This window comes from Phasianus colchicus, chromosome 5 (genome assembly GCF_987193195.1).
Source record: "Phasianus colchicus chromosome 5, bPhaCol1.hap1.1, whole genome shotgun sequence".
In the NCBI taxonomy this organism is placed as follows: domain Eukaryota; kingdom Metazoa; phylum Chordata; class Aves; order Galliformes; family Phasianidae; genus Phasianus; species Phasianus colchicus.
Genome location: NC_143440.1, coordinates 2,170,701 through 2,193,980, shown reverse-complemented (window position 1 = coordinate 2,193,980; position 23,280 = coordinate 2,170,701). Strand labels below are relative to the sequence as shown.

Here is a 23,280-nt window from a genome sequence, read left to right as displayed (position 1 = left end):
TTAATTTGATTTATTAGCTTCAATTCTAATTATATTGTATTATAGTGTGTTATCTTGCATTCCAATATCTTATTTAGTAAATTAGTTTTGTTCTCCCCAGATTTTGTTTTTAGGCCCATCTCTCTACCCTTTTCCCATTTATTCTTGGATCCCTCCACCCCACTAGTCACAGAACTGGGCCAAGCCAGCCTGTAAACCGTTGACAGCTTTCCAACAGAAAAGATTAGGAAGTATACATCACTGGCATTAAACTAATATTTCCTCTTTCAAAAGAAGTGGTGTAAGTATATGGCATGTTTGTAGTCTGATAGATGAGATCGTTTCCAAAGTAGCTAAGATAAATGGCTTTTAACGTTTGCTTTGTAAACTAACTGTTCACTGAGTACTGAACGCTTGTATTTGAATAGCACATTAAACAATTACTTGCTAATTTGGGCCACGTTTTTTCATCTGTTTCTCTTGGTAAGAGTGCCAGGTCAGGCTGTTCCTCCTGCACTGTCAATAGTTCATTCCCATTTTGTGCAGCTATTTTTCTGTAGGATTATTTTTAGGCCAGATAGGTCCCCTGATATAGTTCACATGGCTTCATAAAGAGTTGTTGTGAGTAATGCTGGGAGAGAGGAGGAGAGATGTTTACATGGGAATAGGTTCCACTGTGCTAAGAAAAACATCTGTGGAACCATGGCTTCAAAGCTGGCCTTGCTGGAGTCGTATTTGAGCTTTAGGATGTGTCTAAGTAAAAAGCTTTGTCTCACAATTGAGCTCAGGTATTTTTTTTTACATAGGGGCTCTATGTTTGTGAATGGACTGTGTTCAATGTTAATTTCTCAAATCGCTTGCTTTCCCAAGATTTCTTAATACTTCCTTTTCAGTTTTTTGATGTTTGCACTTACTTGTGTTGCTTTATATTCAACATTTTATACTATTCTTTAATCTACTTCATTTTCTAGTCTTATGGTTCAGATTTAACAAGGTTACTTTCAGAAAGAGTATCAGACAAATATTTTTCTTTTAGGTTCAGCTAACTACATTCTAGTCTATTACATACTTTTCCAAGTTGTTTGAAGCTGTCTTTATGTAACTTAATGCCAGATACTGTTTATATTCAGATTTCTACCTCCAAAACCTGATGGGAGAGTCTTGGAGATTATATCATTTTATTAACATTTCAGAAATATTTATGGGTAGCAGATGTATTTATTCCATATTAGAAATTAAATTTTAAATGAGAATTATGGGTTGAGGCTATGAATGCCATTCTATCGAGCGAGCAATATAACAGAGTTCTTAGTTTGTGCAACTATTTCATGTTATGCAGTATAAGCAAAGAATGCTCTACAAATTTGACTTAGGTTCCACTGAATTTGATGGAAGTCTATGAATTGGTACTTAGTGGGAACGCACACAGGCTAATTATAGCTTTGGCTAAATCTCTCAAAACTCTCCCTGCAGTCAGTGAAGAGAGATGAGCTGCTACAAGGAACAGTTTAGAGCAGAAACTGAGCATAGCTGTTCTTATTCATGCCCTGGAGGATCATGAATTCTTTTCAGTCTCTAATTATCTGTATAACCTGAGGTTTCTATAGCATCCAGTGTCATAGTAGCTAATCCCTTTGCATGTTAATTAGATCAGTATTATGGTATAAAATTACAATATCCGTTTTAACTTTAGAGTAGACAGTTGCCATCTTGGTAGGTTTTATAAAAATGTCTGCTACAAAATTCCATAAAGCACAACATTCCATGAAGACAATAAACTTAGCAGGAAAATGTTTAAGGTCTCATTTAGACAGATTTCTTAAAGACAAATGTTGAAAGAACAACGTCTCTCCTTATTTGGTGGTTAATAGGAATTGTTGATTGCTAACCCTGGTTAGTAAAACTGTTCTTGTTTCAGGCATGTAGCACAGGACGTATACATACCATTCTGGGGCAAAAGAGGTCTGCAGGCTGTATCGTGTCCTGCCTTTGAGCTTTAAAAGGAAAAGATTAAAAAGTGTAATAACTCAGGGTCGAGGCATTTCATGTTGTAAAAATACATATGAGGTCTCATGCAAGTATCATAAATCTCAGAGTCAACAAAGAAAGCAGTTCTAATGGTTTCATCCTAAATACCTGAAAATGTAAGCTTTCCATTATACTTAGTCAAATCAGACACTGTGTTCTTGCTATTCTTGCTAGCCTAATTTTTTTTTTTTTTTAATTATTAAAAAGCTTATATAGTTCACTTCCTCAGCTCAGCTGCTCTGTGTAAGAAACTTCTGCTCCCTGAATCCCGAGGCATTCTCAGCTTTGCTGTCACTGTAGTTATCAATGCCATATGTCATCAAAGGGATACTCAGATTTTGATTGGCTCTTGAATGTTGTTTTTTTTCTTAGTTTACTGAGCAGCTGCACAGAAGCAGAAAACCAAACAACTCAACTCTGTTTAAGCCATGCAGGCATTTAAATAGCGTGTCTGTTAAAACATTAACATCTAAACTATTAATTTAATTAAGGCCTATATTATCCTTTTGAAAACAAGTTTTAAAAGTTACAAGGTTCCCCACTATCCACAGCCTGACAAAAATGCTGGAAGTTGTACACTGGAATTGAGCCGAATACTCAAAATAAATAAATAAAACAAAGTAGCAACAGCATTCTGTTATTGATTAGCATCAGCATTAAAGTAATGTTGAAGAAGTCTGAGGCCATACTGGAATGTAATTTTTAAAAAACTTATTCCAGAAGTTGTGTTTGTTTAATAGTCTGTCCTCTGGCTGCTAATTCCTCCCTACTTACAGAGTAATGTGAGGGCAGCTAGCTGTGCAGCTAAAGATGTAAGAGGGCTATGAAACTCAACCAAGTCTAAAACATGACTGAGGGGTTATTTGTCAGTGGGCTCAGCTTCCCACTCTGGTTCACAGTGTGGATGTGTAAATATGTAAATACCAGGAGAATAGGAGAGAGAATACAAGGGCAGGAATGAGAAGTTCAGCATGCTTTAAACGGACAAAGGCTATGTCAAAAGTTTCAGTGATGGTAAAGAACATTCTCAGAATTTCCTGCGTTGGTAGTGCTCAAAGAATCCATATTTTCCCCTATGTGTGCTTCCAATGTTCACGTCTCACACAACTCTTTATATTTTGTGTGTATATATATATATAATATTCTATATATTTAGAATAATATATTAAAAAATATATAAGTATATATGTAAATATATCTATTTTCTTTTACTTTTATATATTTTTTTATTTATACATTATTTATATTTTAAAAGATTTTGAAGAGTGTTCCAATCAAACCAAACACAGCAAATAACTAATCATCCTTTCAGAAAAGGTGAGCTAATTTTCTCACTGTATCTTCAGTTGACACCTTGCTTTATCTACCATATATGTATATCTAGAAGATTTTTCTTTCCATGGTGCGTTATTCTGTTCTATAAATGTAACTTCCCAGATGTGCTTTCACTCACAAATAAGGAGTGACAGGAGAAAAAAACTGTTATCTCTCTTCTCTATGTTCAAGGCAAATAAATTCTAAGAATCAAAGGATGTCCTTTCTTTTGTTTATGCACTTCTATGCATAAGAAAGGGATTTCAAGAGCCACACTTCCATGTTCACTGGTGGCAATGTAAAAGAAGAAATGTTTCTTTTTTCCCCTAGTATTTCTGTGACGTGCCAGAGATTCTTTTTTTGCTTTCATTGGAGTGAGTTATGGTGGCATTATAGTCCCACTTGAAAACTATGAGCATGAGTATCATCGTGCTTTTTCAAAATTTCTGCTTTCCTCCCTGCACACTCAGATATGATTCTTTGTTTCCTTAAGTCAGACAGTTTTTACAGGTTTCTGTTCCTATGCACTCATTCCTGATCCTGTGCCACTGTTCTGGTTGTGCCAGCTCTCCTGCACATGGAGTGACCTCGGTTAGAAAAACTCCTCCAGGGCTTTCTGGTGTGTCATTTACCCTGAAAAAAAATAACTGAATGAACCTGTAGCATAGTTACATAAATGCTTCAGATTGCCACAGCTCAAGAGACAATAAATTTTGTTACAAAGGGCAGGAAACAGTGGTCAAGGTGAAGAGTGATATATGAAATGCAGGAATATGTTTTGCCAGATAGTTTATGATTAATAGCATATTTGTTAATAAAACTGTGTTTCTTCTTGGAGATTACAATTTAAACCCATGTTGCAGAAGCCCACAAAACATGTTTAGTGATCATTGGTCTTCTGTTGTTCAGTGCTACACACTTTAGTGTTTCATTTAGTCATTTTATTCTGTTGCATGCAGAAGTGAAACACATGCTCAGCTTTGCTTCTTCTCCCTATCTACTTTCTTTAGCTTCTGACAATGTTTATTATCTGGAAATCGTTGTTGATCTGTTATCCACAGACTGGGTCATAATTTTCATTGCATTCTTTGCTAATAGCTGGCACAAAACTGCATTTTCACTTCCTATTTCTTTGTACCGCCTGCACTTTTTGGAAGCATTGCAGGTTTATCTCTCATTATTATTATTTTATCTCAGTCATTTTTCTCTACGTCTTTATAACTTTATTTCCAGTTGCATGTGTCTTATTAAAATACTCATATGATAGCTTTCCTAATTATCTTCTATCATTTTTATTTCGGCACATGACATTTTCCCTTCGATGGCTTTTACTTTTAACTTAATATAATCTGACCCTTTTTATTAATTCTTTGGTTTTCCTCTCACTTATCCTTCCATCTTTCATCTCTTCTGTATCATGGAATTCAAATAATTGTATGCTTTAGCTATTCTTTCTCAATTATGAACTGTAGAAACTGTGAGGAAACGAACAGATTTTGTGTGGTATGTTCTAGAAATAGGTCTTGGGGTATATTTTAAATAAACAGGAATTTAAAAATTCGTCAGAATTTAAGCCTAAATCCACAAGCCAAGCAAAGAACCTTGTGTTACCCACATATTACATGGATTTTTCTTTAAATAGTCAATTGCCAAGAAAAAGAAAATTCTTCTGACGATTTATTATTTTTAGCTCTCTTAGAGAACTTGCAGAAATAGCTTCCACTTAAGACTATGACAGAGTCTCTCACTGCGTAAATACATAGTAGTAGTATCTTCTGGGACTGCATCTGGGCTTAACTTGCTAATGTTTGTAGAAATCATTATTACATTTTGGCTGTAAGAAAGATAGCCTACAGTACTATATTTAAAATATTTCTGTATATAAAATATATCGGTTGGTGATGTTGCTGAAAATCAACAGACTTTTTAGTCAGAAACATTTATGTAGTGGTACATTAAGCAAAAGTTGTATTCTGTTTTGAATCATTTGTTCTGCAGAACCATTGTACTGCTTGGTAAGGTTAGTGGACTGCATGAATTGCAGTGATGGTGCAATTTTCTCTGCTAAATTGTATTGATGCAACACTGCTAGACTTGAGCTTACATATTAAGTAAACATCTGCACAACCACTCCCTTGAACTGACTAAAGGATATCAGAATGTTCCCTAGCTGTCAGCTCTTCTGAAGATTTTCTTAGCATCTTTCCCAGTTAGGGTATATATATACAGTGATTGTTCAGGCGTTTTGATATCATGACTGTGAACAAAGTAAACCATGAGCATTCTACATCATGTAAAACTTTGTTTCAATAACTGCTTATTTTCTACTTGATTATATTACGTAACTTACTGCCTACTGTGGTTTCTATCTCTGTGCACAAATTGAGCAGTCAGATGTTTTGGTTCAGTTATTATAAGTCTTCATGAAGGAAAGATCCATTATTCCAGCAGACTTTTGGACTTAGACAACTTCCAGCATAAAAATTGTTAAGTACAGTGTGACTTATGGTCGTTAAATTGTTGTAAGCTTGACAAGTCTCTTGGACATTCAGTGTTCTTAAAGGAAAAAATGATTTCCTGATTTCATAGGAAATGTTCAGTTCTACACATGTAATTTTACAGTCTGAAATTCAAGCAAACTCATTTTGAGCTTACATTTCTGCTCCTTTAAAAGAGTTGTCCTATTTCTGTCCCTTCCCACAAGTAAAAAAAACACTCTGGCAGTACCTGGATGAAATCAGACTTCTGAGACTTCCCCTTTCTCCTGAAGTTTTAAAAGAAAGGCAAAAGCTTAAAACTAAGTAAAAAGATAACACAAAGCCCTAGAATATCGATGTAAGGATTCTACAGATGGAGCCTCACATAGGAGTGATTCAGTGGTGTGGGTAAAAGAAGCTTCACCAGCACTTTTCACACTGGGAATCTCTCACATCCAGTATTTTTCTGATGCTTGGAATGGCAAATATCCTTTTCTTCCCTCTATATAGTTTGTATACATTCCATTTATTTTTTTCTGAACATTTTACTGAATTCAGAGGGCACTGTACCAGGTCTTACAAATAAATCCTTTAGCCAGGTCTGCAGAAAGTATAGGTATATGCAGCTTTGTTAACTTCAGTGGAATTTTGCAGCTAAGTGGTTTAATTACATTTTCATGACACTGTAAACCCCAGTATGTGCATAGATATAAACACTGTTATAAATGCTTAGAGGAATTCGTAGAGCACCATAGTGTTCTGCCTACAAAGGACTGTTTCTTATGAACCAAAAATATGTGTTCATGTTGGTTGCAAAGCTGTTGGTGTATGTTCTTTGTTTGTAACAAAATAAAAATCCTGGATTCAACAGCTAAATGCTGAATACCAAAATCAGTGAGCGTTTTGCAGTTTGGTGAGAGCATGAGATAGGCCCAGAGTTGAGCATTTTTTTCAAAGAGTGCTACATTCCTCAGTTTTGCTTCAGCGAGATAAGAGGTAACATGCCCAGCTTTATTCAGCTTATTGGTGATCTGAAAAATGTACAAAAAAAAAGTAAAAAAACCTGACACTCATTGCAGTCTTGGAAAATCAAGGATGCTCAGCATCCTTGCAAATCATGGTTTAAGTGTCTCAGCCTAATGACAAAAAATGGAGTTCCCTAAATAGAGCTCCATAGTGCATTTTACATAGTACAAAATCACCACTGAAAAGATTCTGGTCTGTGGTATTTAAAGCAACACAAACCAAAAATTAAACAAATTTTCCAAACAAATGTTTGGAACCAAAAAAGTGGTATCCAAACAAATAACCCCAAGTCCTCTGGCTCATTACCTCCTTCAACCCAAGCTGCCCGTATCTTTCAGTTGATATCAAAAAACTTGGCATTAATCTATTGTTATGAATGTCACTTCTCTACAGTTTGCTGAAGATTGTATCTTTCGGAGTATTGTAATTGGCAATTTGGCAGGGCATAAAGTATGAGCTAATGAGTTGAAAGAACAGATTGTACTTGCAAATTCAAAGCATTTACATATTTGTAATTTCTTCTGAAAATTTGTATTCCGAGTACCAGGTTCTGACCTCACTTGGAACTCCACTACTACGTATTCAGCACAAAGATGGCACTTTTTGATGTAGTACTTCATATCATATTTTAAGTATGTGACTCAAACACAACCTTAAAGTTACTAATATCCATAGATTTCCCCAAAATGAGGAAGGTCAGAAAATGAAGTTAAATGTGCCCCTTTGTTTCCTCCGCTGCGCTCAATACTCAACGCCTCCTTCTAAAAAGCACAAGCTCATAATTTTTGCCCCACTCTACTGGACAGATCTTCTGGCATACACTTCATTCTCTTTGCAGTGTCCTGTCCTGTGCTGCCATTTAGATTCTGTAACGACAGCAACGTAAATGCCTACAAAAATGCATGAAAAGGATATGCTCCTTAAATCAAAGAAAACAGCTCTCCCTTCTATCACCTGTGGTCACTGAAATTTCCACTGTACTTTGTCATCCACATTCTAGATTTTTATAGGAATTTTATATATTCTCTATTGCACATACTTCAGGAGCATTCAAGTCAAACCTGTTAACATCACAAGTAGGATTTGTACAGAAATTCATGAAATACTTCTGAATTGTCTTTGTTTCTCTTTTTTAATGATTAAGCATTATAACTTATAAGTCTCTTGTGGTGCTGGGTTTAGATCTGATCATTATCAAAGTTAGGTAACTGTATTTGGCAAATGACAAATTGGGTACAGACTGGTTATTTGTAGGCTCCACAAGCTTGCCTTTTCCATTCATGTGCTACAAGCCTTTTCTTGATGCTGTTGCCATCTCTACCAATACCCTGTTTTTTCTATTTGTTTTCAAGAAATGGCATTACTATGTATTTTTTTGTCATAAATATTCTAGAGTTGTTCACTTGCATTTTCTCCTGGACTCTACTAGAGCAACATTTCACTTTTTCTAGATCCTACTGTGACTTTCTGTAAAACAATATGAGCTTCCTATACAGTATTGTGTTTCCTTTCTAACTATAAGATGGGCTAAATTTCTGATCAGGCAAAACAAACAGAACACAACCGAACTCCTAATATTACATACAAGGCTGAAGACAATGCCTTCAGCAGCCTCCATTCATTGAGGCTCTGAGAATGAACTTCGCTTTCAATTTACTAGAGAGAAGAAGCTTATACTGACAAGGAGACAGTGTTATGGGGGTGGAAAATACACAGGATCCAATCAGTGAATCAGGAGGTGGGAGGAACAGCTGCTTCTTAAGTAACGACATGTAAGTAATATTAGTCCCATTGGCTTAATTACATTGTAACCTTAAACAACAAACATCTGTTTTCCATGTTTTCTTCCCAAAGGCCCTGACATTTCCAACATAACCAAACTTTCTTGTATTTTTCATGTTAAAATACTTTGAAACAGTAAGTAGTTGGAATTTTATTAGCGCTAAAAAACAACATAAAAATCCCCAGGAAAAGCGAATCAGTTTTCATAGTTTTCGTGTCTTCTGTATGCTATTTCATTGTATTCTACAGAACACAGATAAAGGTTAGGGAAATAATCGATTAAGATGAAGTATATCATTTGTATTTTTAATTCCTCTCCTCGTGAGCGTTTGGAAAGACTGCATACCTGTGATATGTGATGCATGCTTAACTTTTCAATCAGTTCTGATACCTGGTGAATCACCATACAGATCTCAAAAATGTTTTTAAGGACCATGAGGTTTTCCTCTCTCTCTTTGGTCATCTCTTTTTTGGTAAGGGAATCTGCCTCGTGTGCCAGGTCCGAATAAATCTTTCAGAATTGTTTTATAGTGTGATCCAATGTCTTGAAAAATTCTGTTTGCAGGTAGATGCTTCTAGATATCAAATGATAGGTCCCTAGAAAGACCAAATACAATACAGTTATGTAGGAAGAAGGTAAGCAGGAAAGTTAGTTTAGCTGAACAATTTTGCAAACATGGTTATGTGCTTATTTTTCCAGAATTTATCTTTCCAGCTTTTATCTAAAAACAAGGTCTCAATAATGTTCATTGAAATTTGTCTGCTGTGTAAGAAAAACAATTTGAAGGATTACAAATGCAGAAACGCAGATAGAAAAAGCAATTTCAGGATGCTGTAAACTGCAATAAATTTGTGTATTTCAAGAAAGTATGCATGAAAGACTGAGTTCAGGTATATATATATATATACATTTTAATATTTAATGAAAAAAATCATTAGAATTATATTGTAAGTTTCCTAGATTATGTGCTTAGTACATACAAAATTGTACATACAAAAAGGCATTTCCATCCATAAGATATACAGCAGTATCTTCTATATACATACATGAGCCCCTCGCTGTAAGAAAGACATTGAGGCCCTGGAGCATGTTCAAAGAAGGGTGACAAAGCTAATGAGGGGTCTGGAGCCTTATGAGGACCAGCTGAAGGAGCTGGGATTGTTCAGTCTGGAGAAGAGGAGGCTCAGGGGAGACCTTATTGCTCTCTATAACTACCTGAAGGGAGGTTGTGGTGAGATGGGGGTCGGCCTCTTCTCTCATGTAACTGGTGATAGGGCTGGAGGGAATGGCTTCAAGCTGTACCAGGGGAGATTTAGACTGGACTTTAGGAAATACTACTTCTCTGAAAGGGTGGTCAGGCACTGGAATGGGCTGCCCAGGGAGGTGGTGGAGTCAGCGACCCTGGAGGTGTTCAAGGAATGGTTGGATTTTGTGTTGAGGGACGTGGCTTAGTGAGAACTATTGGTGATGGGTGGATGGTTGGACTGGAGATTTTGAAGGTCTTTTCCAACCCCGGTGATTCTGTGATACACATCACGTTATATTTGATTGTATTAAAATGAAAGTTTATTAAACAGCTGCCGAAGTTTTCACATTTAAACTGGCTCAATGAGATAAATATTCAGACAATGTTATCAGGCTGTGTGGGAAAAAGCTCTGATTAGTAAGGTTCCCCATTAACACTGCTGCTTGAAATCAGTCAGCTTCCTATATTTTATATTATTTTTCCATACTTTTATACCATAATCCCAAATACCAAATGAAATATCTAAAATCTGTAAATTTCACATGAACAAACAAATTTCCTTGAAATTTCTATATAGCTTGTTAGGTGACATTTAATTCCATAAAACTGAAACTGATTTACGGTGCTGCTATTTTTGCGTTTCAATCTCCACTTGTTTGTTGTTTTGTAGTGTATGTTTCTATACTTCCTTTGGGCCTGACTGAAAGCTGTTTTTCTCAACACTGCAATATCTTCTTGGAGATAGATGCTGTTTCACAGTGTACACTTAGGATATAAATAGAAAGTAAAAACCACTTAATTGAGATATGTGCTATTTGTATTTTGTGCCCTATTACAAAATGTATCTAAACTACTAAAGATGGCCAGGAAGGAGGCTCCTTGGTTTACTTCAAATTATTGCAAAACTGATGTTGGAGTGCTTCCAAGAACTACAATGAATGGCAATCCATAAAAATTAACTTCCTCTAACTACGGAGTCTTTTAAAAACCTATCTCAGAACGTTCATCACTCCCACATGCAATAGGGCAAGAGGTAGTGACTTCAAGTTGTACCAGGGGAAGTTCAGGTTGGATATTAGAAAAAATTTCTTCTCAGAGTGGTGAGGCATTGGCACAGGCTGCCTAGGGAGGAGGTGGTGTCACCATCCCTGGGGGTGTTCAAGAGACATAGAGATGTGACACTGAGGGATGTGGTCAGTGCGGACGGGTTGGGGCTGGAGTTGATGACCTTAATGATTCTGTGATTCTATACACCCTCATGCCAGTCCCTCCATTTGGTGCTAAGAAATCAAACTCTCAATAACCTGCATCATTACATACACTTTGAAAACTTTAAAGTGTACAATAATGATTAAGGCAACAGAGCATCATTTGGGGATCAGAAGATAGCTAGAGTCAAAAGTTAGGCATCCTGAATCATGTAGTGTCTAACCTAAAAGAGAGGTATGGATACTACTTACATTGCATGTAAGCATCCATACTTAAGCATGAATAATTTTAAGTAGTGTGGATACAAATCTATCTATATTACTTCCTGGATGGATGGAGTTGCTTAGATATTTGAAATTGGTAGTGGTAAGAATGTGAGGAAAAACCTGCAATGTTGCTTTTGTTTATATATATAGATATAGATATAGATATTTGTGTGTGTGTGGTGATGGTTTTTCATTTTATTATTTATTTTTTACTTTGAATGATCTTGCATGGAAGGAAGTGGTTATGATTGTAAATTTTGCATTGGTTTCAGTCCTAATTAAAAAAAACTTTTGATTAGAAAAAGGTGGGGAGGGAGGCAAAAAAGTGGTTTTTTTCTTAGGAATTAAAAAGAAGCTTTTTGTGTGTAGTGAAAGGTGTGGTAAGTCATCTGTATCACCGATGATGTATGTTGTACACATTGGAAACTTACTCTCTTCATGTCTGTGTCCAACCTAAACTATCACTTCCATCCACACTAACTATTGTGAATAGTGAATCTTCTTATCAAACTTAAAATATGTGCAAAGGACTTTGTCATCTTAAACATCTGCTGTACCGGGGGTCTTAAAATACAAAGGCTGTTAATGAGGACACATCAGAGATCAGTCTGTACAGCTTGGGAGGGCATAATGAAAAAGATCAAAATAAGCAGTGATTGGATCTCCTGTTTGTGACTGCACTTTGAGGAGCAGGGCAAAGAAGTAGGCTTTGGAGGAGTCACTGGCATACCTGTAATCCTCAGTCCCTCTTCTTGGATATTAGTCTCCCCATAATATGAAGGCTTTGAGAATGTTTCAATTCATAAGGAACTTTACAGCTAAAAATAAATTGAAAAAAAAAAAAGCAAACAGAATCACGTGAGCTCTGTAGAAGACTAAATGGAATATTTTAGTCTGGAAAATGAGGCAACTAGGCTCAGTTGTTGTTTTTTTTTTTTTTCTATTTGCAGTCAAATATTGCCCATTTTCTTTCAAAGTAAATACATACACACAGTGCTGGAATCTTTATTCTAAATCAAACAACTTTAAAAAAGCAGTGACAGAGAGACAATGAGAGGTCATTTGCTTCACCTCTTTGTGCTGAGGTGTGGTCCATGCAGACGATCTTCATTCTCGGTGTCTAGAAGTGATATTTAAATTATTTAAGTGTTAAATCTGCTATTTTTCTCACTTGGGGTTTTCTATAGGGCATCATGACTGGACTATAGATATTTGTCCATCATTTTGTGTGAGGATAATCTATGAGTTTCCAAGCAGAGGACTTAACCATCCTTATTATATAATGCCAAGTATTCAGACAATAGAAGCTAAGCCTGTTGTCAAGTTGCATTTTCAGTTGACATTCTGTGAGACATTAGGAGTCACTACATATATCTTCAATGCATGTGGGAGTCATGACATTAAAAATGACATAAAACTTATTATGCAGACAGAAAATAAACATTTTCTTCCCTTAAAGAATTTAAGATTGATGGATAATTACTTTGCTTGCCAAGTAGAGACTTCCATAATCAGTATAAATCATAAGGTCATTAAATTGGTAGGGCAACGAGAGATAAATCAATGCCCTGAAGATGACTTGTAATTGCTTGTTGCAAGATACAAGGCTGAATGATATTTTGTAAAGACCACACTGTGCATCTGTCTAATTGGGTTGGATGTGCTAGAGAGTCTATAACAGATCTCGATGAATAAGTCAAAGACCACCCACATATGAACCAAATGACTTACGTGTCTGTGGGATACTCAGGAAAATCTGTACTTACTGCTCCATCTCAACTCCATCAGGAACTTCCTGGGCTGCCTTAAAAAAAAAATGATAGGAAAGGAAACAAAAGATTGATGCAATTCATTTTGTGTAATGTTTCTAAAACCAACGATACAGAGACAAAAGTGACATGCAGTCATAGCGACAGCTATGCTATTTTGGAATGTTCTGCATGTACATATTTCATAATTAGATTCCAGTGACCAGAAAGTGACACTTCTCTTGCAAGCAGTCATCTTGCTCATGTACCCAAATCTGATAAATGATATGGAATCAAAATCTCAAGAAATTAAGACTTTGCAGCTCATGACTTTTTAGTACAGAGGGCTTACAAAGAATGTATTAATCAAAATCAAATTAATTACCTTGTGCATCTGCGGAAAGGTAGTAAATAAGTATTCTAAAAGTGAAATAAATTGTATTATAAATTATAAATTGTAGTACAGGATTATCAGTGGGCTTCATATTCTAAAGAGTTGACTCACATCTGTCAGACACATCTAACGTCCATTTATTCTGTTTTCCCAGTGAATTTAGAACTTTGTTTTCTGTAAACATCCACCTCCGCGTGGATGAATTCTACTACAAATAATAGGATCATTCCAGATTTACATCAATGTCATTTTAACGTAGTATATGTTGTGTTAGCAAAGTAAAAGCAGGGATTTATTAAATACTGTTGGTTATTCAACATGCTTACTTTTTAGCAAATGAATTTGTTTAGCATGGATGACAGCAATAACGTTTCTATATGACGTTGGGGTTTAATCAGTGTTTAATTCCAGTTGTCCTGGGAGCTGTCCAAATACAGAAATGTAAAGTGTTTTTGTAACACTGGGCAAAGTGATACATCATGGAAAGAAATTAAGAAGTGCAATCAGGCAATTAGTATAGTTTTATTGGTTCTGTATTGTAGTTTGAATTGTTGCTTATGGCTTGTTTTTTAAGTTTGGACTGTTTTTTAGTTTTTTGTTTTGTTTTGCATTTAACCTGAGATAAGACACAATGAAAAAATGGGATGCTGTGAACAGCTTTGTTAGTTAAAAAAGGCATGAAAGACATGAAAAGTGTGGACTACATCTTTGCCCAGTAAGCTGCTAAAAAGCATACAGTAACTTCAAGATGATTATTTAATCTGAATCCCTCAGTTTTATTGCTTTCTAACTGAGAAATGATGGGAAATCAGGAAGGGTTGGCAAACATACAAGCATTAGAGACTCTTCAGAGCACTTATTAAAGCAGCTCTCGAGCTGCAGATTGCCATGGCTACTACACAAGCATGTAATTTGAAGAGCACTGAAAGTGGCATCTTTCAAAATTCCAAACATAATTCTTGATTTAAAATTTGTATATTGCCCCAAATCTTTATAAGAAGCCAAAGTAAAAACTGTGTACATCAGATGAATAAAATAAAATATTATTTTGCACCTTTTTCTAATAGCTGAATCCATTCTAAAATATTGTATTTCATATTAAAGCTTTGAAAGTAAATGAGAAAGAAACTTCAGCACATAGTTTGCAGTCTGTCAAATTAGAGATAAATCTCTTTAACTCATTTAAAATGAAGAACCCAACTATCATGATTTTGTGGCTCTCTCTACTTTCCTGAATTATGTTGTTAGCCCTCTTAATTTGAAAATACACTGCAGTGTCTATCATGGCCACTTTAGCATAGATACTTCACCCTATTAGTCATAATTTCCTAGTAAATTAGTTTGCTGAATATAATGGAACAGAGATATTCTGTTTATTGCCTGATTATATTTTACTTTCGTTTTTATCCTGTCTCGAGCCTTTGGATTCCTTAGCAATTTTTTTTTTTTTTCTATTTAGATGTAAACACTTGTCCTTTTTTTTTTTTTTTTTTTTTTTTAATCCATGAGTAAACATGAGGGAAAGTAGTCAGACTTTTAGGAAAAGATGATGATGTCTTTCTGCACTGGTGCCTTGAAGAAGATGCTGAGCCAGATTTTCAGGTGCAATATTCCAGCATTGTTCCATTAAATCTGGTTACTTTAAACATTAGCAAATGAGGTATGTAGTTAGGAAAACAATATGTGGGAGGAGAGCTGAGTAGAGTAGACTTTTGAGCAATATCAAGTTTGAACTTTGTTGAATGCCTGTTTACAAAATAGTAGCTAAAAGTGATTTTAAGATTTCAAGGCTTCAGCTGGATAAACTAGAGCCATAGTATCTGTTGCTATTCATTGTTCTGTTGCCAAATTTTTGTATAGACCAGGGAAAAAGAAGTCTTTGCAGCCTTTATGAAACAGTGATCTTGAGTAGCTTCCTTTAATATACATTTTTACTTTACAAGAACTGGGGGGATATAATCTTTTATTCAGCATCACTGGTTAATATTTTTATTTCCAACACTAGTGAATACTGAAGGGGAAGGCCACAGCTCCATTTGGCAGCTGTACATACAATGAATTCTCACAATGGTGTGACCTATGCTTTATATACTAGATAATGAGGAGATGTCCCTCCTGATAAGTGCCTGAATTTGGATGCCTCCGTGTAGAGGGTAGAAAAGATTAGGTGCCATTTTTGAATTGCCATAAATAAATGTCTTTGAGAACCAATGAAAAATATAGTCAGGGAAGTAGTCTAGATCTTTTCTTTCTCTGCTTTCTACAGTTCTGTGTTAGCCCTGTGCCATTGCTTTTTGTTTTCACAGTGGTCTGATGAAAGAATTGCAAACAAACTTCAGTATTACCTGAAGTAGATGGAAAGGGAGAAGTAAAAACCATTAAAACATCTCTATTTTATTCTGGGAATTAAAGTTGAGGATGAGAGGTGTTTTCCCTTAGCTAAGGAGGCGGAGGAAAGGAAGGATAATGCCAGCTGCTCTGTTACCCACAAAAGCAAGATCTCACTAATTCGATGTTCTTCTCCACCTACATACAGAGAATAATCATCTCCTAAAAATATTTATACATCCATAATGATTTCAAATAGAACACATGCTTCCAAAAATGTAATAAAGAGATGTATGTTCCAATAAGGAAGGTTATAAAATATTTAAATACTTCCTCCGCTTCTCTCAAGAGGAAATGCCAAATAGCAAAGAGGAAGGAGATTCCAACTTCTCTTGTTTTTAGTGTGAAGTTCTTATTCCCCTTTGCTTTATCACTCTCTGCTCCCAGAATAAAAAACTATTACTATTTTGTGATGCATATCCTGATCCAAACTTCATACATATGCATTGCCATATGTTTCACACATCATATGCTTTCCTTAGTTTCATTTCAGGTTCAACATCAACACTCTTTACCCATCATGCTTATATACACATACTTTGTTCATTTCACACATCTTCCTATGTTTGCAGAGTTTAATACAGAAAGATATTGAATTTACTAATATATCTTATGGGGAAGAAACAACTCAAGTCCATTTGTAGGCCCTTCTGTTATCCTTCTCACTACTTGCTTGAAAAGACTAATACAGGATATTCACAGACCAAGTGAATCTAAGCTAAGTTCTATTGCTTGTGCAGGAGTGAAATTTCAGTGAGATTAAGAAAAAAAATATCATGTAACGTACCAAGAGAAATTGCATTCAGACTTGGATATCCTTAGGCAGCATTACAAAATCATATTTTAGATTGTGGAGTTCTTTGCTCCACTTAACACTCAGGTTACCCCGTGATCAGGTAATTAATAGAGTAGGGATCCTCAGAGGATCACAACCTGAACAATGTGCAACATAGAAGAAAGCCACATCTCGTTGCCTTCAGGGAGAGTCCTCCTGCTGTTCAGGATACTAAATACATGTTTTAGACTTAGAGAGTCTCATGACAATGAAGACCCAGCAATGCAGTAAGAATCCTAATTCTAATGGGTGAATGGCAAAGAAAATATGAGAGAAAGGAAGGGTTGAAGGTGTTCTCAGCTCTAAATCTCCTAAAAATTTGCCAAGGAACTGCCTACAGAGGACTTTTCAGATTTATAGCGTTACTAGGATACCGCAATGGACAGGTAAAATGAGTGCTACACAGGGCATACAAAAGATGTTCCTTGGAGTTCCAGGGTAGTCTGGTGTGTTTCCCCCACAGCCTTTCCCCTTCTCTCACCATTCAATTGTTCAAGCCAGGGGTTTTATTTTATTATTTTAACTTTATTTAACTTATATTTTTATTTTATTGCACACTGATTGACCAGTCAGGTAGCGGAGGAATGAGTTGGTTGGTTGGTTGGTTTGTTTTCAGTGGGAATAAGATGATATAGCAGCCCTTTTCCTAGTTTCTGCTCTTAGACCACAATTATGTCATTCTGGTATCATAATGTACTTAAAGCAGATGTTGTGAAAAAGCATTTCTTACTATGTTTAAATTTTAAAGTCTGCATTTAGAGTATGTAAGAGAATCAGCACTTGGAATTGCGAATCTCAACATTTCCAAATTTATAGTAGTGTTAATCATTTCACATGACAATGTATTTAAGATCTTATAAGGGAATATTATTTGCATATTTACAAGTGGTCACAAAACTAAGAGTTCTTTTATGCTTTAGAGGAAGAATTTGGATGGTTGGTTTATGTATGGTAAACTTTTGGCCTAATGCTGTTAGAGTGTTATGGTGTCATTCATAGACAAACTGACTTTTGGACCTTTTTAGATATCAATGAACAAATTTTGGCTATTCTGGAAATCCTTTCAGTCATGAATGTAACAGTTTTAAATTAACGATATGCCATTGTTCTTACATATGAAGTGGCTTACCAAAAAATTAATGGGGAAGTAATTCTATTCTACTGTGGTACCTGAGATGAGTTTCAAAAAGTACATAAGTTATTGTTCTCAGGATGAGGGGCATACAGAATGTGGATGTTTTCATTTGTATCTTTATTGTCCCTGTTCAAAGAATTAATCTGTAATATAACTAGTAGTTTAATCAGTTGAGCACTCACTGGGAAATTGGAATAACTGGGTTCGTCTCCCTTCTCCAAATTCTGAGAAGGAAAGCATACATCCACTGATACTATTTCACTGCAGGGTTGTGAGATAAATCGTGTGCACATCCACGCCACAGTCAGTCACCCACAACAGCACTGACACAACATACGTACTGACGTTGTGGTACAACCCACAGTGGTACTCTTGTGACACACTGAATGCTAAAGGCAGGCTCTAGAAATAAATGTGTCAGGATTTCTCATAAATGTAGGCCTGACAGAGATCACAGGGCAATCTGGCAGCATGAAGTCCACAGACATCTGCTGATAAAATAGATACTGCAGGAGAAGGCTTAGTGTGGCAGCATCATTTACATGGCGAGGGCAGCAAAACAGTCATCTCAGGAATCTCTTTTGAGCTTGAATGTGCGACTTGTAAAGTGGTGACTCTGTAATGCATTGACTCTAGAAATAGAATGGCGTCTTACTATTTCTAATGGGTAAATATTGTTAAAATAATTTAGTATCAATAGGCTTGGGAAAGAGCCACCTGTTTACTTTCACTTTCTGAACTAACAGTACAACGTAATATAGAAGAGGTTTATAAAAGGGACTGTAAGATTACAGTTACCTTGGTATCCCTACTGGTAGTTACAATCCACAAATGCCAGACTTGTTCAACCAGGATATCCCCAAAGGTTTTATGACATTGATGCATACAAGAAGGTTACAGAGAGAATGACTGTCAGTGCTGCAGAAGGGTGCTCTGCTTGGCTATGCAGTGAAGAATTATGTCAGTAGGAATTAGACATCTAAATACTTACAGATCATGAGCATCAAAGGGGAAACTGACATAATTTGCAAACAATGATAAATTTCAGCAGAAACTTGCATATTCATAGCTCTATGAATGCAAGAAGCCACGTAGAAAGTCATTTTTTGTATTTCCTCTTCAAAAAAATTAGCTTTTACTCTCAAACTGAAAAAAAACAGGAAGAAATTCAAACAACATGCTTCCAATAATTACTGAACCTCTGAAAATCTGGACTGCATGTGCTTAAGCACAAAGCCACAATATCCCTCATGATAGATATTTGAGTACAGTTTGGAGGACTAAGAGAGAAGCAAGCAAGCTTTTCTTACTTAGAAAAGGGGAAAATGGAGCTAGAAAGGGAAACATTCTTCACAGGAAAAGTCCAAATAAACAAAACCACAAAACCAACTGTCAGGGACAAGCAGCCTTTGGGGCAGGAGGCAGGAATTAGCTATTTTGTTGGCAAAGCATTAAAGCTACCTTGGGATTCTCTTTGAGTCGCTACCTAGAGTTTCTTAGGACAAGAAGCCCCATGGCATAGGTGAGAGCTATTTCCTTAGAATTCTCCACTATCCTGGTTCATCACCACCACTAACCTTTGTGAGGGGAGGCACCTCATTTGACCTCTACCCTTTCAGACCCTAAATATCAGAGGAAACAACCATTCATTTGATATTTGTACAGATAAGAATACAGCTTTATTCTCCTTTGACATTTTCATACAGTTACATTATGGTTGTTCAGATAAATGTCAAATGAAAGGTTTCCAAATCTGACATTTTTTAATAGTATGCCTAAAAAATGTTGCGGTCAAATGAAAGACTGTGATTCATGTGGCACTTAGAATGGTCTACCTGTCCTCTGCACACAACATGAAGGCTAATTCCAGTTAGGCAGAGATCAGGATGGTAGCACCCAGCCAAGAAGGAAAGCAGGAGAGCTCCCTTTGGAATGACTCAAGTTGAAGCAAACCCCACCATTCTCGAGTAACAGATTAAGTAAGTCTCAGTATCAAGGAGGTAAATAACTGTTACAACTCTGTCAGACTCCTGCCCTTTTTGAATACTTCATTTTGGATATTTCATACATAGAGATCCCATGTTCAATACTAACTTGCTTGTAGATACTTGATGTTACATGGCATCCCATGGTGCCACTGATGTAGCAGAGAAATATAGCAAGATATTGAAATCACAGTACACATGCAAACCACACAATACAAAATTTGCATTATTCAGTTGAACCACAGTATGATTCTTGTTGATGTTTTTTATATTATGCTTACTGTCAAGGTGCAGGTTATCCCCAGTTGCCATAAGGAATACACAGTTTGAAACCAACTCAAGAAGACCAATACAAAATGGCTTGTGAAAGTGCAGCTGAAGGTATATTTTTAGTGTTCAAGTATGTCTAGGTGTACCAAAAGTGGTATCTACAGCAAGTCCTTAGAGCTGCAACAAAATCTTAAAGTAGTTGAGAAACCTTTTACTTTTTTACCAATTACCTGTAGCTCAAACATCTTTTTGAAGCTATTACAAATATCATCAAAGTCTATGGTGGGCTGGAATTTAACAAGTCAGGAAGAGATTCTTCATAGTTCTTCAGGTCTTTACTTTTTGAACTCTTATAAGTAATCGTATTGTTTTTAATAATAACAAGAAAAAATGTGTATTTGAGATGAGGGGTCTTCCTTTCTGCATTTTGATATAAACATTTTAGTCCAAAAATGCAGTTGATATTGTGAGTTGATATTATCCTTGTGATACAGTGAGTGAGTTTTGAATTATAATGATATTGCGAGTCAATTGTGAATTGATATTATACTTGCTCCAACCCCACAGAGTTTTGACAAAAATGTACTTGCTTGAACAGCTAACTGAATTTTTCTCCGTGCACTGAAGGAGTACATACAGTGAAGAAAGTCAAAACACCATACTATAGAGATGAGAAAATGAAGAGTAATGGCCACTTTATGAGGCAGCAGAACGTTGCAGTGTTCTTGTCTGTTACAGTGACTACATAACCCTTCTATATACTTTGAGGTGGATACTGAAATCAGAATTTGAAATTTTCAAATTTAATTTGAAATCAATTATTATGATAATAAAAGATATTTCCTTTAATTTAAATCATAAGTTTGAGTCTGAATCACATAATATCTTTAGAAAGGCAAAACTCAGTTTACTGCCATTTGTAATTTGCTCATGAAAAGGAATCTCACCCATCAAGAATTTTCAGTTATATTGGATGATCATTACAGCATTACAAATGTGAGTGAGCATAATGTTTAAAGGCAGAAAGAAAATCTTTACAGTTAGGACTTGTTTCGTCATTTTGATGTATGTGCAGATGAAAAATGGTGAAGTAGAAGGGAGAGAATTAAAAAAAGATGCTAGAATGTAGAATTATGAAACTGATTAACTTTGTATTTGCAAAATGGCTTCTCCTGCATATTTATCTTAAAGTTGAGGATTTGAGGATGGAAGAAAACAAAAAACCTGTTATTTCACACTATTTACTTCATAATATATGAAAATCTATCTTAGCATCACAGAAAAAAACCTGGAAAAGAAATCTGTCAGAATTCCAGTTAAAAGCATTCTCAGTAGTGGCCCTGATCATCATGGCACTTCAAGAATAGAGCATAACCAGTTTTACTAAAATAGATGGAGTGTTCTGAACTAGATAGAAGAATTTGTCCAAGGTTTGTTGGACATGGGAAGTCTGTGGAAAAGATACAAACTGAACTCAGAGCCAGATCAGAGTTAACCATTATTACCATTATTTTATGAGTTCATAGGACTTCCCTAAGGAGGGCATTATTATAAAATGAAAACAACTGAAAATATTAGGCCTGAGTTTCTTAAAAAGTATGACTTAAACTGTACTAGGTGAAAGATACGTGGTACTGAAGAAGGACTTTAATTCATTGCACTTCAATGCAATTATATACCTTCTTAATCTTGTCTAATTCTGTTGTCACAGAAAAAAAAATAATTTCTTTTCAGGGTCAGATTTTCAGTATCATTTTACCACTGTTGGCTTGAAAAGCAATTATGTGAAATGGTCAAACTTTAACCCACTTTAATTTTACGAAGCATAATAAATATAGCCATTCTTGTTGTCACACAAATAAATATCAGAACTGGTAACTCCTGCTGGATGTTATTAAACACCGTACCTCGTTTGATGCTAATCATGGTATTTTTTATTATTTCATTAAGTTAACAACCATTCCCTTGGAAGATGCTGCACAGTAATCACTTTGTGTTGCAACAGCTCCATTGGATTGTCCTGCTCAGCTCTTCAGGAATTTTTGGAGGGATTTCTTTGGTTTCTGAAACTAGTCTAAAGGTAATGAAGCTTTTTATCTAATAAAATTAGAGCAATTAAAATTCATTTATTTTATACATATTTACCATCATTTCTTTTAGATGACATATAAATTTTAAATATGGTGAATGTAGATTCAGACTGAATATGTACTTGCTCGACTGACTGGTTTAACTTGTAGGCAACTAAACGGGACTAATGACTTAGATCTCCTTCTTTATCTTTTTAGCTACATCTCCTTTTTTAATTATATATTTCTAAACTTCCAACATGTTATGGAATAACATACAAAATTCCCTGTAAAGGGAAAAAAAAATGTTGCCTATTCTATCAAAATTAGTAGGAAAAAAAATTAGGAAAGAAAATAAAAAGAAGGAATAAGAGGTATTAAAGTATGAGCTTTACTTAATTGAACTGTTCAAAGGTATTCCACAGAACCTTAAAAATAATTGTTATATGCCATCAACAACTTTTACAATTTTACTCAGTACAGATCTCCGTGCAAAGAAACACCTTAAAATGGATAGGAACAAAATAGCCTGTTCAAAAAATGTTTTGAATGAGATTAAGAGATTTTTAAATATATATACACATATGTATATATATTATATTATAAAATCCCTTACAAACATTAGAGGGCCCAGCCATTGCCACACTTAGCATTGTTATTCCGCATCTGGACCAGGTTTGCCTTCTCACCATGAGAAGGAAATTCACATCTGTTTAAATTTTTGCAGTAATTTATAATCCCAACCACTAAAATTAGAAACAGATTTTGGTTAAATTAAAAGGTGATGTAAAAAAAAAGAATCCTTCATAATATGTTTTCCATAAGATGGGGGAGGTGTAACAGGATAAAAAGATTATAAATCATAAGCTAGAGAATCAAGAAACCCAAATAATAAAATAAGCATGGAGGTAAGAGAGGATCTTTAACACAATTTCATCCTTGTATGTTAAGATCTGAAAGAAGTTTCATGGCCACAATTTTTACTTCTCTGTCATTTATGCCTGTATTGGAGAATCTGAGAAAATGCACTGTGATTTTCTAGTCTGGTCTCCATTTTGGATGCATTTGACTTGGGATCTTATTCTACTGTTTTGGTAGTCGTCTTTCCTTTCGATGAGAGATTAAAGA

The 23,280-nt window shown here is 35.5% G+C and overlaps 1 long non-coding RNA gene across 7 annotated transcripts in view; it reads left to right on the top strand.

The window, feature by feature from the left end:
- Positions 1 to 23,280, top strand: part of LOC116237910 (uncharacterized) — a 183,741-nt gene that overhangs the window by 134,248 nt on the left and 26,213 nt on the right. For 6 of the 7 annotated variants that reach the window (XR_016466573.1, XR_016466577.1, XR_016466575.1 and 3 more), the window contains one exon: positions 22,034 to 22,163. This is a non-coding gene — a long non-coding RNA (uncharacterized LOC116237910). The remainder of the gene's footprint in view (positions 1 to 22,033; positions 22,164 to 23,280) is intronic. The other variant, XR_016466571.1, reaches the window with a different exon arrangement.